This window comes from Alosa alosa, chromosome 1 (assembly GCF_017589495.1).
Source record: "Alosa alosa isolate M-15738 ecotype Scorff River chromosome 1, AALO_Geno_1.1, whole genome shotgun sequence".
NCBI classification, from domain to species: Eukaryota; Metazoa; Chordata; class Actinopteri; order Clupeiformes; family Clupeidae; genus Alosa; species Alosa alosa.
Genome location: NC_063189.1, coordinates 30,234,768 through 30,256,965, shown reverse-complemented (window position 1 = coordinate 30,256,965; position 22,198 = coordinate 30,234,768). Strand labels below are relative to the sequence as shown.

The 22,198-nt window shown below is 46.4% G+C and overlaps 1 protein-coding gene across 4 annotated transcripts in view; it reads right to left on the bottom strand.

The window, feature by feature from the left end:
* Window positions 1-22,198, bottom strand: part of ppp2r3a (protein phosphatase 2, regulatory subunit B'', alpha) — a 78,540-nt gene that overhangs the window by 41,535 nt on the left and 14,807 nt on the right. The gene's annotated exons all lie outside the window — the stretch shown is intronic.

Sequence of the window (22,198 nt, the reverse complement as noted above, 5' to 3'; positions counted from 1 at the left end):
ACCAGATGATATCCTTCAGACTTGCACTGTCATTACTATAATGAGCTTTCTATTGTGTTGACAGGAAATAAATATAGAATGTAACACAATAGCAGAAGTGGGAGCCAGGGAGCACGAGAGCATTTCCAATATGAAAGACATCAGCTCCGCAAATCTCCATCCACTCATGCCTGCAGGCCACAGCTTCATCAGTGGAGGACGCTGAGCCCCTACGGTCGGTCAGTGGGCCGACAAACCCTCCCCAGCCCCGTACCACCTGGGACTGCAGCTGGGGCTGGGGCTGGGGCTATGGCGGACATGTGGTGGTCAAGCAGCACGTTAATGACCGAGTGCTTTAACAGGCTCTCTCTCTCTCTCTGATGCTATCTTATCAAGTGGTGCTCTCTCTCTCTCTCTCTCTCTGATGCTATCGTATCAAGCGGCGCACTAATGACCGAGTGCTTTTGCCGGGTTCTCTCTCTCTCTCTGATGCTATCGTATCAAGCGGCGCACTAATGACCGAGTGCTTTTGCCGGGTTCTCTCTCTGTCTCTCTCTGATGCTATCTTATCAAGCGGTGCTCTCTCTCTCTCTCTCTCTCTGATGCTATCTTATCAAGCGGTGCTCTCTCTCTCTCTCTCTCTCTCTGATGTCATCTTATCAAGCGGTGCTCTGCTCTCTCTCTCTCTCTGATGCCATCTTATCAAGCGGTGCTCTCGCTCTCTCTCTCTCTCTGATGCCATCTTATCAAGCGGTGCTCTCTCTCTCTCTCTCTGATGCTATCTTATCAAGCGGTGCTCTCTCTCTCTCTCTCTCTCTGATGCCATCTTATCAAGCGGTGCTCTCTCTCTCTCTCTCTCTCTCTCTCTCTCTGATGCCATCTTATCAAGCGGTGCTCTCTCTCTCTCTCTCTCTCTCTCTCTCTCTGATGCCATCTTATCAAGCGGTGCTCTCTCTCTCTCTCTCTGATGCCATCTTATCAAGCGGTGCTCTCTCTCTCTCTCTCTCTCTCTGATGCCATCTTATCAAGCGGTGCTCTCTCTCTCTCTCTCTCTGATGCCATCTTATCAAGCGGTGCTCTCTCTCTCTCTCTCTCTCTCTCTGATGTCATCTTATCAAGCGCTCTCTCTCTCTCTCTCTCTGATGCTATCTTATCAAGCGGCGTATCCTCGGTCGCCTCGCTCGCTCCTCTGCCCTTCAAATGCCATAACACAGGAACGCCAGGCTTACAGAGAGACCCTCGCTCACTCACTCACTCACTCACTCACTCACTCACTCACTCACTCAGGAAATGAAGAGGAAAGGGGGAGAGGGAGTGATGAAAGTCAGAGAAGAAAGAAAGAATGATAAAAAGAAAGAAGAAAAAGAAAGAAAGAAAGAAAGAAAGAAAGAAAAGAACCCAGAGTATCCCCTATGGTATGAAAGCAAGGGTGTGATTTCATGTAAAATGCGAATGAAGAAAAAAAAAATGTGCTGCCTTCAAAAGGCAGATGCGTTACATCACCAATTTGCGTAAGCTAGCTTACTTCTCTGCTTTCCATCTTCCTCTCTGTCTCTCCATCCATCTTTCTCCCTCTCCCTATCACTCACTTTCTGCTTGCTGCAGCATTTAGAAGAGGCCAACCAATTACCCGGCTAAGCCCTTGATAGAGCAGACCCAGGCAGCATGGGAACCTGGTCGCCTCTGGGGCCTCTGGCTCCAGCTCAAGGCTGGATAAAAGCGCAACGCTGGCAGCCAACACAGGCCTCTCCATCGCCTCTCTGCACCACACTACACCCCTCCCACCACTACCCAAGCCACCTCTTTGTCTTCACAGGCCCAAAAGGCACTCACTTTAGGCACCAGTGTCTGCAGCGCAGCATGCTAATTTATGAATGCCCTCCATCAGTTTAACTAGCAGGCTGTCACAGTGTGCTACCTTATGCAGCCTTGCAAACGTTAGAAATTAGATACAGTAGATATGTGTGTATTGCTTTGGAGTGTGGGTTTGTTGTGCTGTTTATGAGGTTCTTTGCTACTGAATACTAAAATATATTAACATCATGATTACACTGCTGTATGCCCAAAGCAGTGAAAGCTGTGGTTTCAGCATGCTGTTGAATCAGACACATACAGATACACATTACACACAGTACATCACAGCATGTTCTCACACAGCATTGGACTCAGAGGCAGCCACAATACTCCACAGCTGCTCAATTTGTTAAAAATATAAACCTTGACTCTAATCCTGAAATAAAAAATAAATAAATAAATAAAATAGTAACAGCTGGGTAACAACTGATGGAAAAATGAAAACAGTTTTTTTCCACATTCTCATTTGGGACAATAAGCAAGTCAAGTCAAGTCAACTTTATTTCTATAGCACATTTAAAAACAACTGAGTTGAACCAAAGTACTTACAAACAAACATAAAACAATGACAATGGTACAACAACAATAATAACATAACATGGGGGAAAAATAAATAAATAATTGAAATAATAAACAAAGCAAAGGGGTTTGCTGCTGGAGGTGGGGCTGAGACGCCCACGCAGGTGGAGCGAGGTGCTGGCCGTAACCGGAGGAGGAGGAGGCTGTCGAGTTGCTCTGACGGACAGCCACAGCGGCCAGGCTGCGCTCTGATGACACACATTGCCTGGACAGACGTGTCAGCGCCAGGCCTGGGGGGTGGGAGGGGTGGGAGGTGGATGCACTACGCTGCTGACTCACTCTCGACCATAACCTTCTCCCACACTCCCACTCCCACCCACACATTGCTAGTGTCCCAACCCCAGGACGGGAAGCACGTCACCAGGGAGCGGTGAGGTGTTTAGCCCCTCAGCCTCAGCAGTGTGGAGAAGACAAAGACAATGGGCAGTGGATGAGGTCTGTTTCCCACACTGAGAGAGGGTTAATGAGAGGGATTTACAGTGGGTAGGTGCACACCAGCACAGCTGTCTGTACACTCACCATTATGCATGGTGATTCTAACCTGATGGGGGGAGAAAGAGAGAGAGAGAGAGAGAGAGAGAGAGAGAGAGAGAGAGAAAGAAGGGGAAATATGAGACCGCCTCCCAGCATTCCACATTCTGCCCATTCCCAGGAGGTGATTCCAATGATGTGGACGATCCACTCCTCCGCACACACTCTGTGGTCTTGACCTCAAAAACACACAACCCACTGGAACAAATGTGTCGCTTTGCTTTCTCTGGGGCAAGCTAGCTATAGCATACACTAGGGATGGGCATAATTAATCGACGATCGATAGTTGATTATTAAGAATTTCGGCGATCACGTTAATTTGCTGTTGATTAAACTAATGCAGGTTGCGTTACATAGTGTGTCTTGAAGCAATTAAATGAATCACTGTGTGGCAGCAATTAAACATTATACCACCCAGGGACAATATTTGATGCTATAGGCTACTCGGTTACCTATGAGTTTCCGTTTTGATTTATGAAGAGTTCCCGGAGAAGTGTGGCAATTAGGGTTTCCATTACAGCACATCGCACGTTTTGAATGAATGAAAGCGGCTGCCTTGTCTCGCAATAAACAGTGGGTGAAAATCCCGACTCTTTCAACTACATGAAATTAAATCCCAAACCAAACAGAAAATCTTCTGCTTTTGATAGCGGTATGCGCTCCAAACGAAAGCATGTCTCACGATAAAATGCAATAAAGAAATAAAGGCCTGCTCAATATAGCCTACATCTGCCCCAAATAAAACCCTGTGCTTTGCGCAGCCTAAGTAAATAAAAGACCAGCCATAATTTGAGGATTTACGGCAGTTATTTTTTTTTTTATGAGGCTTTGTTAAATAGCCTAATTAATTGTTAGGCTAATCTCTCACGCTCTTTTTGGACTCCATGCCTTGGATAGTTTTGAGTTACATTTTGACAAAACCTGTCAGATCTAAGCATTATTATGTTTTTGGTTATTTTTTTAACATTATTCTTTTTTATAAATTATTATTTTGGAACAAACGAGGGTCTGTTTAATCTGAACACCGGCTCGCATTCCGCTGCTTTAGAGCAGCGCAGCGCTTAATATCTTCAAGTTTAGCCTAAACGAACATCCAGTTTAACAGACACAAGTTAGTCTTCTTGTAATAAAGATCTCATCAAGGAAAAACACGCTGTATTTTTGTATTTTCATTGCATTTTTAAATGTATAAAAAGTTAAATAAATAATGAATTTTAATATAGGCCTAGAAATATAAATGATTAATCATAGTCGATCGTTAATTCTCCCGACGATCGACTAAGAAAATTTAATCGAATGCCCATCCCTAGAAGCTGAATCACAATATGTTCAGTATCTTCCCCCAGTGGTACGTGTGTTGGTAAGGCTGTGGGGTCCGTGCTGGGCACTGGGCAGGCATGCTTGGGCAGCATGGGGTGGCCGTGGCTTTGCTCCTTGTCAGCCAGGTGCAACTGGCCAGGCGAGTGAGCGAGCTGGGCTGGGCTGGGCACAGCTCCAGTGGGCCCAGGTCAGCACAAGGTCTGGAACTTGGCACCTCCCTAAGCACAAGCAGCCCCGCCACCACCCCCTCTGCCATCGACACGGCAGCAACGAACACAGAGCTCTGAACACAACGGTAACACCCAGGAGACGCTGGCAGGGCGCACATACAGAGCTCTGAACACAACGCTAACACCCAGGAGACGCTGGCAGGACGCACATACAGAGCTCTAAACACAAGGTGTCTGTGCTGTGTGCTGCCCATGGTTTGCTTATGAACACTCTTTTCACAATGGCCCTCAGTTACGTGCACCGTGTACTAGGTGTAACAGACCTGAAATATTACTCATACCCATTGGCTGGCTTCTGGCAAAGCTGTGAGATTAGTCAGACGTGCTACAGCTTAGGTGAGAGGTGGGGAGATATGCTGTTTGAATGCGTGAACTCACAGAGGAACTAAGTGGTTGCTCTGCACCAGTGCCACAGCAGTCCAGTTAAAACAGCAACAATTATGTGAAGCAGACGCAAGTGGTGACCTGCAGGTGATTCACAAACACCAGCACAAAAGGGAAGGGAATTGTCAGTGTCAGCCCTTTCCTCATTGTGGTCAGATTCAGATGGACTGGTATTTAAAGAGCTCATCTGATAAGAATGCAAGAAAAACATCCAGCCTCTACCTTTTTTAAGGACACCTACTTTCTGTCAGCAGAGACTGAAATTCCATTTGGGATTCCATTTGTTCAAGAAAAGATTGGCCTCATAAAAATACAGTGAGTCGATTAAACTGTTCATAAATTCTGTTCGGTGAAAGAAGCAAAGCAATAGCAGTTGCAGAAACAGACGGTGCGGTGTCCACAGACGGCTTTTCAAGCAGGCAGGACTGGAAAGCCACGGAAAATGACAGGCTTTTGATCCAGCAGACAGCAATTACCCAATCAAATGGAGGGGGTGGGGGGAGTTGAACATGAAAAAAAAAATACATATTTTGTAGAAACTGTATTTTCCAGAGAACCATAGCCTAGCAATTATCAACTGATTACAGCCTGGTCCTTCACAAACACACCGTCCTCAGCAGCCATTTCCTCCAGAGCTGGTCTCTAGAGTTCTGCTGACATTCAATTATGCCGGGCTGTTTGGGATAATATGACCACTGCTAAATGACCTATTCCAGCTCTGTTTTCTCCATTTTCAAATAGAACACTGAAGCAATTCACATGTTAAAGGAAATAGCATACAACAGCTAGCAGCTTTGTAGGACAAATCCCATGCTGTAAGGCTACCAGTTCAATGAGAATCAACATTTCAGTTCTGTTTCCAGCTTTTCTTTACTTTGTACTGTAAGTCTGCCTGGGACAGTAGGTCACTGGGTGGTCGGCAGACTGCATGCTTTGAGAAGTCTAGATACTATCGTCCAGGCCAACGCCAAGTGTCACTCTCCAGATGAGGGACTCACGGAAAGGGTGATTTGTGGTCAAGGACGTCTGGACATAGTCCAGAACGTTTCATTTGGCAGACTACATGAGACAAAATGGCTGACTAGCAACCCTCCCTTCGAACACCACCAGCTCCCAAGCCCCCAGTCTATCAACACACACACGCACACACACACACACATACACACACACGCACGCACACGCACACGCACACACACACATAAACACACACATATACACATAAACACACACTTCACAATGCAATAAACATTCTCACACATACACCGCATCCTCAAACCCAAACAGAGTATTGTGAAACACACAACACCCACCACACACACACACACACACACAGCTGCTGTTTGTGTGCAGTGCAACATCTGGGGCCGCAGGTCTGATGCACGTCTCAGCTGTAAATGAATGCATCTGGTCTCTCTCGGAGTTGCATTACCCATGGGGCGCACACACGGAGCCGAGCCCTGGAGCAGGCGCCAGTCACTGAGCTCATCACTGGACACAGAGCCTGCCCACGCGAGACCATGCCCGCCGGGACACTGGTGCCCTGGTCACTGTCCGCGCTGTTTGGCTTGCAGTCACTCAGCTCTCCACGGATGTAGATGCACCGGCGATGGCTGACACGGTAATGAAGGAGATAAGTCAGGACGGTGGAGATGGAGACAGAGAGAGAGAGAGGGATACAGTATATAGAGGGAAAGAGAGGGATAGATAGAGAGGGAGGGAAAGAGAGAGAGAGGGGGATAGATAGAGAGGGATGGAGTCATGGACTGAGAGAGAAAGAGGGAGAGAGAGGAAGGGGAAGGACACGCATAGCGTGGTGTCCAGCGTATCACTCCTGTCTTGTCCTAACAGAGCGGGTACTGTGCGGGGGGTCTTATGAATGGGGCTGGGATGGGCTGTGTGGCGGGCAGTAATGGCCTGATTCATTACTGCTCGATGTGTGGGGTCCGCTCCCACTGGCCCTGTCGGCACTATCTGAAGTGAAACCCTTATGTGACGGAGACAGGAATGCCAGCAGTCAAATGCATGCTGGTACCATCCAATGGTGGCAGTCAGTGAGAACGGAGGAGCAATGAGTGTGTGTGTGTGTGTGTGTGTGTGTGTGTGTGGGGGTTATGGAGTGCAATCTGGCTTTGATCTTCCATCTCAGTTGCTTTTTTCTCTGTCACCACCTAACTGCACTTTCATGCTCTGCCATGTGAGCTGACGACGATCCTCTCCCTGCTCCACTGGCTATCACAGCACTCTTGGCCCACTCTTGGCCTCCAACAACAAGACCTTCATACAAAACACGCTACGCAAGCCAGAGAGGGTCACCACACACACTTCTAAAGTGGAAAAGACACCTCACGTCGGAGCTGATATCAGAGGTGTCCGCCAAGCCTCAGCGTGCCGGGCCTGTGTGTGTGTGTGTGCTCCAGAATCTGGATCCCTAGGGTTAGCGCGGTCACTATTACTACAGTTATGAACAAGGGGGCAGCGCCGGTCTCCTCGCTCTGCTTGGTCCATTTGTGCTGCGTCGGGCCTCTGCCATGTCAGCTGTGACTGAAGCCGAGCCCGCTTCCACACTTCTCCTTTGTTCCCGCTCCAGCGGACACCAAAATAGCCCCTTTTAAAGGCTGCTGCTCCTGAGTGGGAGGCTGTGGGTGTGGGGATCTGCTTCAAAATAGGCCTGCTAGATGGGTGCTAGTTAAAAGGCCCTGGACGGAAGCACAACTGAATGGGAGAGAGAGAAAGAAAGAAGTGTGTGTGTGTGCGTGTGTGTGTGTGTGTGTGTGTGTGTGTGTGTGTGTGGTAATTCCTATCTAAGGTCTCCTCTGCACTATACCTTACATGTTATTCTATTGCAAGTCACTTTGTGTGTGTGTGTGTGTGTGTGTGTGTGGTAATTCCTATCTAAGGTCTCCTCTGCACTATACCTTACATGTTATTCTATTGCAAGTCACTTTGTGTGTGTGTGTGTGTGTGTGTGTGTGTGTGTGTGTGTGTGGTAATTCCTATCTAAGGTCTCCTCTGCACTATACCTTACATGTTATTCTATTGCAAGTCACTTTGTGTGTGTGTGTGTGTGTGTGTGTGTGTGTGTGTGTGTGTGTGTGTGTGTGTGGGCAGCATCCCTCTGCTAGCCTCAGACCATGAACAATTCATTGATATTTTCCTATAAGACCTCCACTGAGTCAGAGAGAGGTGGGAGGGGGAGAAAGGTCAGCCCGGGGCTACTATGCAGGAACTTATGAAAACTTCTCTGAGTCACATTTTCTGAAACTGTGTGGACTAGCCAACACAAAATAACCAAAATACTGACCAGTGCGTTTGGCTTGAAAGTACTGCTACATTTGACACTACATTGGTACATTGGTGAATAATTTAACCGCCGCATCTCAACTGAGCAGATGGTAAGCAGAGAAAAAGGACACAATCTTCTCTCTCTCTCTTTAGCATGAGCGCAGACTCGTGGGCGGCAAAAAAACCCAATATGTGGCAGACAGAGAAAATGAGTGCCGGGTGCTGCCTCGTAGTCAGGCTCGTTTAAAGAGGCTGTCTGCCCCACATGGTCAAGCTAATAAAAACTACAAGACTACGCTTTACATTTGCCTCTTTGGAGTGGACATGTCTACCAAAAGCATAAAGAGAATGAGTCATCATGATGTTTTCTTTTGTAATATCAAACACTTCCTGTGGTCTTTCCTGAGGAAAACACACGAGGCGCAATGGACCAGTCCACGCTTGAAGGAGTAAGGACAGAAGAGCCTCTTGATAAACACAAGCTCTTTTCCTGGCCTTGGCCCTCTCCCCCTAGTGTCCCTGTAGCATGCACAGCACCAGGGATCATGCCTTCACAATCAAATGACCTGCTCAAGAAGAACAGCACACCAAATCAAAGTGGTCCATGTCAAATGTCCAAAGAAAAGACTTTAAATGTGAATTTAATTTGCCCTAGAGACTGGTGGACTGGACTGGATTCTTAGGCATTCCATCATTGCAAATGAAGGCCGTCTTAAAAAAAAAAGGTCTATTATCTAAAAACAACTTATTGAAAAACAGCAAGTTATTCAGAACTAGAACAAAAATAGACCCTTAGGGCTCCAGCAGTGATTATATCGTGTTCTCTTTTTTAGAGGATCTATCTAAACAAGGTCCTTTCCCTCAGGTAAGGCGGTGGTAGCATAGCCTGAAAAGTTGTGGGTTCAATTCCCGACTTCCACCGTTGTGCCCTTGAGCAAACCACTTGGCCCCAAGTTGCTCAGGGGACAATGTAGTCCCTTGTAATAGAACTGTCATAATGTCATATGTCACTTTGGATGAAAAGTGTCTGCTAAATGAATAAATGTTAATGTGAATGTAGGTAAGAGTGTGTGAAGGCACTGCAGGGAGTCATCAGCCTGAGGATGCTGTAGCAGTGAGATGATGATGAAGATGACGACGATGAAGAGGAGACCTCGAGCGAGAGCAGTGACGAGAGCGGACGAGACCCTGTGGTCTTCACAGTCCCTCTCAGCCGTCCCACTCATCTCACGCTGAGGGAATGCACCTCTCCCTCCATCTCCACTCTCCCAGGAATACAGCGCTTAAAGTTAAACCACCAGCTCAGCACAGGTTTACTTCCAATGTGTTGCAACACACTAGTGTTAGCAGGAGATAAATTGTGGCTTCATGGAAGCCTAAACATGCTATTTGCACATAACATGAGCAGACTTGCTGCGATGTCTCGTTGCATCCTGCAAGTTTGCACTGTAATGCACTTTAGGTACATTAATTTGTCTTTTTATATAACCTGTGTAAACACATTACTTTCTATCTGTATCTTGTCTGTTGATTGAGTTCTGTTTGCATGCTGTAATATGTCTGTATGTACAGTATGTGTGTATTGTCTATGCAGTGTATTCCAGTGGTGGGGACAGGTTGGAGTGCCAGCCTACTCGCTCTGCGTCATCTGGGAGCAGCTCCAGAGAACCACAGGCAGACGGAGAAGAAGCCACAGAGGGAGAGTATGGAAGAATTAGACTAAACAAAAAAGGGCTGGAGATCGAAAGATTGGGTCTCTTAAGTGTGTCTGTCTGTGTGTGTGTGTGCGTGTGCGTGTGTGTGTGTGTGCATGCATGTGTGTCTGTGTGTGTGTGTGTGAGGGAGAGTATGTGTGTTATGGCAGACAGTGGTATGCACAGAAGTGGAATTCCCAGCGTCCAGGAGCCCCTGTCCAGAGTGTCAGTGATAACGTTATGGGACAGCTGACCTGAATTTGTCTGGCTCACATAACGTTTCACATAAGCTTTCAGGGCAAAACAGGCTTTCAAATGTCCAGCCTGACCCCCACTCAAGCCTCAGTCCACCATTCCCAAGTCACCACCACACAGGCACAGCATGGTTCAGGGGCATCTAGAAGCTAAGAGGAGCTCCCAGAGCAGACACCTCTCTCTCACTCTCTGTCTCTCCCCAGCGAAATAACTTTGAGAAAAAAAAAACTTGAACAGACATCTCCAAAACAAATGCACTGCAATTCCTCCAATCTGGCAGCCTTTCTGTTGGCAAGTCCATCTGTGCCATTCCACTCAGCCTCCTCTGGATCTGGACGGTCTTCCCCCACTGACGAGGAACAAACACAATCTCGGTGACCCGTGCCTGATCTCCGCCGCTTGCCAAACACTACTTATGCCGGACCGCGCAGTCTGGCAGCTCTCTCGGCCCCGGATGCGAGGCTTCGCTCCTCAAGCGGAATGCCGTTTGAGGCAGCTCGAGATGACTGGGAGGCAAATGGGATACTGTGGGAGAGTGCTTGGCCAATACGCACTCAAAGCACAGTGTTCATATTCCCAAAATGACCAGTGGTTCTCAAATTTTACTAGCAGGGAGAAAAGGCCAGGGTCAGGGCTGCTCGTCCACTCCGAAACATGTCGCAGGGAGGTATGTGGACACTTGCAGTCCACAGGCTGGTCTGGGAGGAGCTTAGTCATTGGCTTACGATCCCGAATAGTGGAAAGTTCATGTTTTCACAATTGAATCATAGAGAATGCATAATGTACGCCATGTCTGCTGGACTTTGGCGTTTTCCAGTATTGCCTTGTTGTCATGGTGCACCACAGGGGTTTATGAGAAAAAACACGTGACTGTAAACTGGAACATTTCATTTCCAGTAAATGAAATGCACTTACGCAAGCCTGCATGGGGACTTTATACAGACGGTAATGAGAGCATAAGAGTCTGTCTGTCTGTCAGTCAATTCTTCAGGAACACTCCACAAAGGGGTGGGTGCCAAGGCTACACAAAATGGTCATTTTTAGGGGCACACATGTTTGGGTGTGCATACATAAGTGTGTGTGTGTGTGTGTGTGTGTGTGTGTGTGTGTGTGTGTGTGTGTGTACACATGTAAGGTTTTGTGAGGTCTGGTCCGGCTGTCGCCGTCCATCAGGAGGGGCCCTGACGCCAGTGCCATGGGGGGGGTCACATGAGAAGCAGGCATCTTCTCGGACGCCTCTTCCTCTAACACGGCTGCTGCCGTCGCCGTGGCAAAGCGTAACCCCACCCTGCCATCAGCAGTCAGCCACTCCATCAGATTTAAGTTTCTAACCGCAAAAGTCACTCACATCACAGCACACATCATAAGGCACTTCGGGGAACGGAACATGATAGACACGTCGTTACATAAAAAGATGCTTGGCCATCATTATGCTAAGCTGGGAGGTGAGAGGAGAGGGGAAAAAAGGCAGAAAACATAAAATACATTCGATGATGTCAGTGAAAGAGATTGTGTACTCATATACACAAATATACATTCCCAGCATGCATATAACTACATATATGTCAGCGGGGCTGGTTTTCAAACATTTACACCGAGCTGATATAGGAAGCTAATGTGGCGCTAACCTTATTAATAGCTGAGACTATATTTTGCCACCGATGCCTTATTGAGCTGACTAATGGCTCAAGGCCTTACTTCAGGCACAGGCACTCAGGCACAGGAACATTTGGTGTCCTTGATGGTTGCCCATGGGTTCTGGAAAGGATAAACAGCAGCAGGCATATTTACAGGAAGAGCAGGTCTATATAAAGGGCTTCAGATGACTCTGTTTATCTGAGAGCAGAGAGCCTGTGATGGTCAATATTTGTCAGGAGGACTGGAGAGCTGAAGAACAACACTGGCCTTTAATCACCATTTTCCCACAGTGAAGATGAACGTTTTAGTCAAGACCCTAGAGGAATCTGACAGTGATTCCTGTCTCGCTCACCTGCAGTAACATTCAGGAATCATAATCAGGGTTAATGGAGTTAATGTGCTGTCTCAGAGCATTTTATCTTTGACGAGGCACACACTATTAAAGCGTTAGGGTCTAACGGTTGAGTGCTTCTACTCCCCTCGGCTATTTTCCCAGAGCTGGCTTGTTCTCTCGCTTGCTTGTTTGTTTGTGGTTTATGATTTCACTCTGCTATCTAAGAAAGAAACAAGCAGGAAAATGTATCCAGTCTTGGAAATAAGCCCTCAGGAGAATTCCACACGCAGAGCACACTATAACCAAAATAGCATCCAGATAATTGAGTTTGAGTGAGGTGTCGGCTTCACACTCTCTGCCATCTAGTCATTTACACAGAATAATTAGTGCAGGATTTGAGATAAACTTGAAATATGTTCCACTCTAACAGGCACCACTGATTACGAAGATCCTCAATATTCCTCCTCCATTACAATAATAACGGACATCCAACCACACATAAGATGTGGTAACATAATAGAGGCAATACGAACACGAAGTGCTTAATCTACTTGAAGTCATTTTCTATTTAATGGATATCGAGCATTCATTCATTTCACGCCTGAGAAGGGGAGAGAGGAGGGAGGATCTGGGGATTTGTCTCCCTCCCAGGGGCCCAGGCTCTGCAGGAAACCAGCAGCCTGGCGGAGAGGCAGAGAAGGAAGGAAGGGTCATGACCAGATCACATGGTGTCTGAGGCTGTTGTTTTTTCCCCCTTGTCTTCCTGCGCTCTGGTCTGCAGAAGGTTTCTGTGTAGATAATGAAGCAGGACGCTTCCTTTAGGGTCATAATGGAGACCCATTTAGCTCGGCTGCCTTACTGAAGTGGCTGCGTTGCCTGATGGATATCGCCGGTGGTCGACAGCAAGTCAAAATATTATTGCTACCAACGAGAGGCTCGTCTCAGGCACGGTGGCTTTGTGTGTGTATGTGTGTGTGTGTGTGTGTGTGTGTGTGTGTGTGTGTGTGTGTGTCGGTGGAGAGCTGATGCATGCGGCCCTCAGCTCTGCTGCAGTCAGTCAAGAGGAGAAAAAGAGGCACTGATCACTACTGGGATATAAAGAACCTACAGTATGAAGAACACTGGGAAGCAATGGCAGCATTTCTCTGATGACCGCTGCTCTTAAAAGCCATTTGTGAGAGACCTTTGTGAGAGCTGCATCACAGTATCTTCTGAATGGCCGCAGCATAAGACGGCAAATGTTGCACTTGCAAGCGGCTGAAATACTTTCACACTTCCACCTTTTAGAGTTTGTGTTCCAATCTCACACATGGTGTCAAGCGCATGAGATCATGGCTAATCATGTATTAGGAGGCATCAGTGGATGGTTTGCCATGCAGCTACAAGAAGCTTGAAGAGGCTAGCAGTAAGGTTATGAAGATGTTGCTCCTGTAGTCCTCCCCAGTTGTCTGACCCAGCCCTGGTTCAGTGCAGTGCAGTGCCAGTCAATATGCTTGAGAACAAGGGTCATGAGGGTCATATATACCCCCTCTAGCCTAGCTGGAGCCTCAGCATCAAAGGCCGCTCCACCACAGAAGATCACGTATCTGTGAAAGAGAGACACGTCGCTGTGCTGGCATCTGTGACATGGGACTGGGCCAGACAGAGTGACAAACAGATAGTCAGACCGACGGACTGACTGAGTGACTGACAGAGAGACAGACATACAGACAAGAGGCAGACTAGGTAGGTGTGGTGCCACGGGAGATACCACAGCGTAAAGTTTCACCCAACAGCGGTGGCATTGCCACCTCACCCCAATATCCCAAACATCCAGACCTCTCACCTCCTTGACACCACTGAACCAGTCACACTTACACCCAGTGACACCCAACGGGGACCCGATCTTGACACCTGCCTCTCCCCGGAGCTACTAGTAATGCCACAGCTCTTCTGCAGCCAATATTCTCTCTGCCAAGCATACACTCATACACCCCCTCCCTCACATTTCCTGCCATTTTTATTCATCATAAAACAATGCAGAGTTAAGACTGTACTGCTATGTAGACACCTCACCATGTCTGAATACAATGTTGCCTGTTTTATTTATTGATTATTTTTATTTTATTTATGTTATGTATATTATCATATAGGGATTGTCAAAGTTTTTTTTTTTTTTTTACCCCAGTCATCTACTTCCTGAATTTTTGGTCAACGATACCCGGGACACCGAACCACCGGGCACATGAAATTTGGTGGGTATGTAGCCCCACTAGACTTTTTACGGAAAAATTTTGTTTTTAGCCCCTGGGGCCACTTCCCCACATGCTGGGCCCCTGAACCGCAAAAAGCAGTTTTTCCTAAATAACTACCTGAACCGTGGCACTGAGGATGAAGAATCTTTTTTGGTAATGTTGGTCTCAAGGGCCCACATCAACCTGGGCCATAATCACTCATTTGTGATTTGCACCCCCCTGGTAAAAAATGAAAATGGAATATTATTCTGCTCGCCCCTATCTTCAGTTAAGATGTTCAGAACTGCACCAAATTGAATGTGTATGATTGACCTGGCATTCTCTGGGGGTATGCCAAGTTTCAGAGAATTTCATCCATGGGGGTCTAAAAAATTAGGTTATGTGTACATTTAGTGACTGTACACTCATTGGCCTGTAGATGGCGGTGCACACATATACACATGCACACACACACACAGGCACCCACATACTATCGGTATTAGAACGGCCGATACATAATTACAAATTCAGTAGGATTAAAAGAAAGCCAAAATAAATATTCATAATCATTATCATGGCTGCATTTCCAGTATTGGCGATAAGTAGTCGCTTGTCCACTAGATGGCGATCGTTGCAGTGAGATCGTAATTTTGTTGGAAGTTAAAAGTGGGTTGGAAAAACAATGGACGCTTCCTACAAGGACTGTAGTTTACCGCAGAGAACGTCTAATAAGGATAGGACGATGTTCACATGAAATGTAATTCCCATTCTTCTTGAAGCCGAAATAAATCTGACGATGTTTATCGGACATGCTTGGTTTTTACTGCAGGTACGTTAATCTTATAATATCAATAAGGACCTAGGTAATGTTACCGTTAGCGTTGGTTGAGTGATGGAGGCCAATTTGATTGATTGCATTTGTAGAAAACTATAAATGCGGTTATACCAAGCAAATTGATAGCAGCACTGTAATTGTAACTTTCGACTGTCATTTGTTGCACGTGCTACAAAAATCATTCAGTGCAAATTAAAAAGCACATGTGTGTGAAGTATCCAAACAATGACACCTTCATTTCATTATGGCTGCTTTAGCAACTTTACTGTGTAGTGGGTCCCATTTAGAAATGGCTACTTCATGGCAGGAGCTCATTGAATTTTATTACAACTTTTTCGTCCCGCTTGATACTGTAAGGCGTAAGCCATTGGTTTCAAAGGAGATTTTATTTGTGTAAGCCAGCATAGCCTATTGACAATTTATGTTGTAAATAGGCCTACCTTATAAGCCTACCTGTAGCTTAGGGAAGCTAACAGCTTTCTATTAGGATCTAGTTTGTTAGTTACAGTTTTGTCATAACTCCCTGATGCATTTTTGCATTTAGAATAGCCAGAGCGTGGATATCTCAATCAGAAAATTAAACAATATCGGGTGCCTATGGACTAGGCTAGGTGAACCCAGCCTGATCTGCACGCTATTTATTTTTTGATTTCTTAAAAGATTGAGCTTGGTCTGGTGAAAGCCAGACTAGCCATGGACCTCAGTTAAACAATGCAAGGGAACATGAATCAGCCTATATTTGCACGAACAATAACGGACAACAGCTCTTCAACTTTGGCCCGTTAAAATGTGTATGAACAGTCTAGCGACGCATTTCATCAAGGCCCATTTGGACATGTCAGTTATTTGCACCACTGGTTAGATGTAAAACAGCATTTCGTTTCAGACTACTGTTACTTAATTTGTGCATTAACAATAACGTTTCAGACTACTGTTACTTAATTTGTGCATTGACAATAAAGTATTACATGAACTAAAGATGACTAAAATCTTATGTAGAAGAAGAAACATTCACAAAAAATCCATCCATCCAAAAATGACCTTTGTTTTTGATAGCTGTTGAAAACAGCATGGAACTGACAGAGATGTTTTTGTTTATAAATAAATAAATAAATAAATAAATAAATAAATAACATTATGCTGATACCTTTTGCTTTTCCCAAATACAATGTAGCCTACAGGTGTAAGTAACCTTTCATCAATCCAGTTGCAATGGATGAACTGTGATGAACTGCCCTACTTGTGATTGTTTAGAGATTTTAAAGGTTTTATAACAATGCTTCATCTTCTTTGGCTATTCTACAATCTATTCACCTTTTCAGCACCAGTAGGCTACTTTCTGTGCAGCCGCACACACACACTCAGGCATGCCAAACAAGCATACACAAAAGTTTCAAGAGTGGGGGATGGATTAAAATAGGGAGGCAAATTGAAGTGTGATTTATTTTCGCGGAACGGATGTACAGAACTGAGCGGCGGTCATATTTTGTACCGCTATGCGGTACATCTAGTTTATTAAAATACTAATGATCTGTGGGCTCCAGTGAACCGTGCTGTTCTACTCCAATGTTGTCTGTGTGTTTGTGCGTGGAGATGCCCGCCCGGGGGAGGCCAGGGGTGAGGTATTAAGCTAAGTGCCTTCCCTTGTTGGGGCCAGCAGGGCTTTGGCTGCCCACCGGAGCGACTAATGAGGATAGAGAGCTGCAGTAGAGAATTACTGTGCGTGACGCTGGTAATTACGGCCATCCGTAGTACCCCTGATTCCTCCACGGAAGAGTGGGGACAGCAAGCCCTGGGATGTGAAGGATGACTGAAGCCAGGGGCTGCTGCTGCTGCTATCACCACCACCAGCAACAGCACCACCACCACCAGCACCACCACCACCACTACCAGCACCACCACCACCACCAGCAACACCAGCACTACCACGCTCTCTATGAAACTAAACGCTGCTGAGGGGATCTGATCAAATAGAAACGGTTCCTCTGTGTGCTGTTTGGATAGTTTGTTAGAGTTACAGATATTAAACGTCACGAGTGACAACTGCATGGCTTGATGTACAAATACATGCTGATTTACTGATATAAATTAGACACTTCTCAATAAGAGTCGAGTTTTTCAACTGAGATATTAAGCTTAAAGAAAATGATTAGAAAAGTAATTCTACAGAACATAAATGTTGAATTCCAGTTTCATGTTATCAGCAAAATAAGAATCCAAGAGCATTTAAACTTAAAATGAACCATGACAGCATGTGGTAGTTTACTCAATTAACCGTACAAATGTGTGTAGTCAAGATGAGCTACTGGTATGTGAATGAAACCATAGTCAGATCTAATATCTCTACATCTACTTAATATGATATCTATCCAGTTCGGAAAAATATATAGTTTGAATCATTGCCTTCCTGTGAGCTGTAATAGGTAACCAGCATTAGGAAAAAAATGAACAGGGCTTCCCAAGAATGTGTAGCGGTACGCAGTGTGACCACAGCAACTCTGGACCATAATGAGTAGGGGGTGGGGAACTGAGACATATGTCTCTCATATAAATCAGGCAATGTTCCTGAGGGTTATAGGGTTTTATGACTCCTTAACGCATGTCTCTGGATCCCTGGCTTTTCTTAAAAGAGCCTTGCGGGTGTTTTAACCAGCCATCTGCCTTCAATCACCCACATGCATGCTATAGCGGCACTAATGTCCCTGTAGACACAGCATCAGCAACACGCTGCTTTACTTTCCAAACGCCAAACCAAGGACTGGACTCTACCTGAGAACAATCAGTTCCCAATCAAGAAGAGTGGATCAATCTGCTGGAGTTTCATCAACGTTTACACTAAAGAAAAGCTGTATTAATTGCTCTATACAGTAGGCATAGTGGGGGACTTTGTCACTAGATCTCATTAGTTTTCATACATGTGCCCATATCCTTGAGGAGATCTGGATCAACTTCCCTTACTAGCATTTCAAAGCCTGCCTGCAAATGGCTAACTGCCTAAACACTGATGCATATCTTAGCTTTGCAACACCCTGCGGAGACTACGTGGATAAGTGGAGCGGCATTAACAAAGTGAACATTTCCTTCGCAGCACTTCAGAAAATGCCGGCTATTTTTTTTCTTTTTCTCAAGAGGGGCCTGATAAAAAAAGGGCCCCCTGCACAAATCATCTGGGGTCATACACTGTGCTCCAATAAGGCTCCCCCTCTCCCTCTCTATCCTCTCTCTCTATCCCTCTCTATCCCTCCCTCTCTATTCTCTCTCTCCCTCTCTATCTATCTCTCCTCCCTCTCTATCCCTCCCTCTCTATTCTCTCTCTCTCTCCCTCTCTATCCTCTCTCCCCCCTCTCTCCCTCTCTATCCCTTCTATCCCCTCTCTCCCTCTCCCTCTCTATTCTCTCTCTCTCCCTCTCTATTCTCTCTCTCCCTCTCTATCCTATCTCTCTCTCCCTCTCTATCCTATCTCTCCCTCTATCCCTCCCTCTCTATTCTCTCTCTCCCTCCCTCTCTCCCTCTCTATCCCTCTCTCCCTCTATCCCTCTATCTCTCTCTCTCCTCTCTCTCTCCCTCTCTCTCCCCCTCTCTCTCCCTCTCTATCCTCTCTCTCCCTCTCTCTCTATTCTCTCTCTCCCTCCCTCTCCTCTCTCCTCCCTCCTCTCTATTCTCTCTCCCTCCCTCTCTCTCTATCCCTCTCCCTCCCTCTCTCTCCTCTCTCCTCTCCTATCTAGTTGCTGCACTAAGGAGCCCTAATGAGAGCAGTAACGAGTGTAATTTAAACAGGAGCTCACATGTGCTGGCCGAGTGCTCTGCGGATGGGGGAGTGTTGGGGGATGGCGTAGTGGTAGTTAGGAGAGGCTCGTTGGGCGGATGGCGTTGCATGTCCACACGTTTTATTACGGAAGCCCAACATTAGTGCAATACTCACCCCCCCCCCCGGGTATAGCCGCTCTGTGTTGACGATGCAAAAGCAAATGGCTATTTGTTTTCTCCGGGCTTGTTTGAAACAGTCATCTGACCAGTTATCTGACCACTCATAAAAATCAAGAGACATCCAGGCTTAAAGGCGTTTCAAAGGATCTCTGAAAGATGATCCCTTTTTTAGAAGACGAGACGAGTCTGTAGTAATTTGAGTCCGATACGAAGCCGGCGACCCAGGGGGTGTCCATGGGCTGTGCTGCGCGACGTGCGGATCCCGCTAGCGCTCAGGGCCCCCTGTCTGGCTGGCTTCACCAGCTATTTGCAACCGAAAACTCATACTTCTGGCCCTCAGTCTGAGCCACGCAGCTCTTTTTAAAATCCCTTTCCCTTTTTATGAAAGCTGTGGTGTTTATCTGCTATTCTTAGTGTGGTGTTTATGCATACGATACACCTCCCGCGTCACCCACCCCAAGCCCCCTCCCAAAACTCTGCTAAAGTGAGGTCTGGCCGCCCGGCGGTTGGAGAGACGCCCCGGGGGCTTCTCACGTCCCCCTCCTCAGCTGTTTGGCAGAGACAGCGTGGCTCCACACCGCCTGACCACAGGCTGATGAGTAGGGGCTCCAAATTTAAAGTGCCCTCCCAGCGAGGCGACCCAGCGGGGGAGGCAGCCTCCTCGCTCCCCACCGGACTGCAGAGTGAGCGAACGAACGCCTGAGGAGCGCCTGTCGAGGAGTCCCACGTGAGGCGTAGACGGGCACCGGTCGCCTCAGTCGCAGCCCCTACCACCCACCACAGGAACGCAGGAGTGATGGAACACCTGACAGAACCAAGATAGAGCCATCCCATCCACACGCTCCACTGTCGGAATGACAGCACACCAATCACATGCTTTTCTTGAGATTCATACCCACATGCCCAAGTTTGAAAACACTACCTGACTCAAATAAAATGTGAGAAGGGTGCAGGGTTAGTTCATATGCACTTGGGCTGTCTTTAACCCATGCACACTGCGATAGGAATTCAAGATTGATCTGTCATCCGTGGAGACTCGCGAATTCAAAGCAGAGGTATGTGCATGACGCCCTACAGGCTCGCTAATGCAGGTACGGTCTGGCCTTGAGTTCTGCCAACCCGCCACTGTCAATGGAAGCATTTACGGGCACTTTATAAATGTCAATGCAGCGCACATGCTGGTGACGCGTAAGATGTGTAAATCTATCAGAGGTCCTTTCTGTCATGGCGCTGAAATAAAGCCATACCCCTGGCAGGAACGTGGGCTTAGCTCAGCCGGTGGAGGGTGGTGCTGGGGTGCCCTGGGAGAGGGAGTTTGGATTTTCTCAGACGACCAAAGTGAACGAGGGAGGGGAGAAATGGTGCAGAGGAATACACGTCACACACGTTCAACAAGGATCTCCTTCCATCAATCGGGCTGGTGGCCGTGTCTCTCGATCTGGCCAGCATTGCAAAAGCCATGCAAGCATCACATAAAAGCCACATTTGAGAATTAACAGAGTTAGGTTTGCAACTTTACGAAAGTATAAAACAATGAAAAAAAATCAATGTTAAACAGAGAGGACAAGTGTTCAACACATTAGTAAGCATCCTGCTGCACTATGCTGCCTTGAGAAATGCCCTACCGCATTGCCCTCTTAGCGCTCACTCCTCCTCCATCTGTCTCAGCACTGCGGTGGACCGTGTCTATGGCCAGACCCACACATGGCATCTATTTAACCTATACATTTCTGCTAAAGGTGCCACCCATTATACATCGAAGGCACAATACAGAATAGCCAGCCAGCAGGGCACTTGCTTGTGCGTGGTGCACTGACTAGTCTAGACAGATATAATTGGAAACACCCCCGCTTTGTTTCAACTGGGCAAGAAAATATCTTCCAGGCAGATTTTTGTGGATGTCTCTTTAGTTGGGATGATACGGTGCAGGACTGTGATGTCATTTCCCACCAAAGCATGTGTGTGCAGTGGGATAGTGGGCAGAGGAGAACCAAATCGTCACGGCAACAGCTGCAGGATGTGAAGCACCACACTTCCAAGGTTTGCCAGGAGGCAGTCAGAAAAGAAGAGAAGAAGATGTGCTAGCCATAAACAGTCCTGAGTGTGTGCTAGTCTTAAACAGTGCTGAGTGTGTGCTTGGGACAAATATATGACAGAACTTCTTTCTGCCTTGCAGGCTAACAGATCAAGGTGTCACAGTGTCACAGTATTATCAGATCTCCATGAGTGAGACATCATTGGATAGCTTTGAAACTACACTTTCAGAATCTGTGAATAACTCAAAATGTCTCTGGGGAGACATGTGCCTGGTTTTCCCACGCCTGGTCACATATTTTAAAAATGGTAAATTGGTCAGAAATTAGTTCTAATGAGGTTCTAATGTGACCATGTCCAGAGGGAATCAAGTCTCAAGTTTAACATTTAGCATAAAAAATCAGTCTCATCAGACCACAGTTTCCGCTCTTCCAGGCGCATCTACATTAAGAGGAAAGTCATCTACAGAAAGTGTCATGTCTACACTGTTATGATGACACATTGCTGCTTCATTGGTGCATCATGATTCACATCCATGTTGAATTCAAGCTCAAATCAAGTGTAACCCAGAGGCTGGGTCATCCAGGAACAGCAGAGTTCAACTCAGAGTTCTCGTCTGAGCTACAATCTTGAGCCAAGTGTATGTGTGAAGTCAAGTCAAGTCAAGTCAAAATGTATTATCCCACAGGGGGAAATTTTTGCAGTTGCAAAAACACAACCAGCGACACAACACACAAGATAATAAATTAAGACAGTATTACAACACAGATAGACAAGGACCAGTACATTAAATAAAACACAGTGCAAGATCACTACATGGAGAGGCCAGGATAAGCAGTCCAAAAAAGTCTAAATATGCAAAGAAGCGGCAGATTAAAAAGATGACATCATTTGTGCAAATTCAGCATGTTAAAGGAATTATCCGGAGTAAAATGCACTTTAGATCAATTTACGAATGATTGGGAGTACATACGTTGAGTTGACATCAAAATCATGTAATTCGGATGTGTTTTGAGAAAGTTTGATTTTGCTTTTTTCAGTCAAAGCTAATGTTGTTTGGAACTGTAGAAGCGGTATAAAATAGCGTGGAAGTGACCAGGGCAAAATCG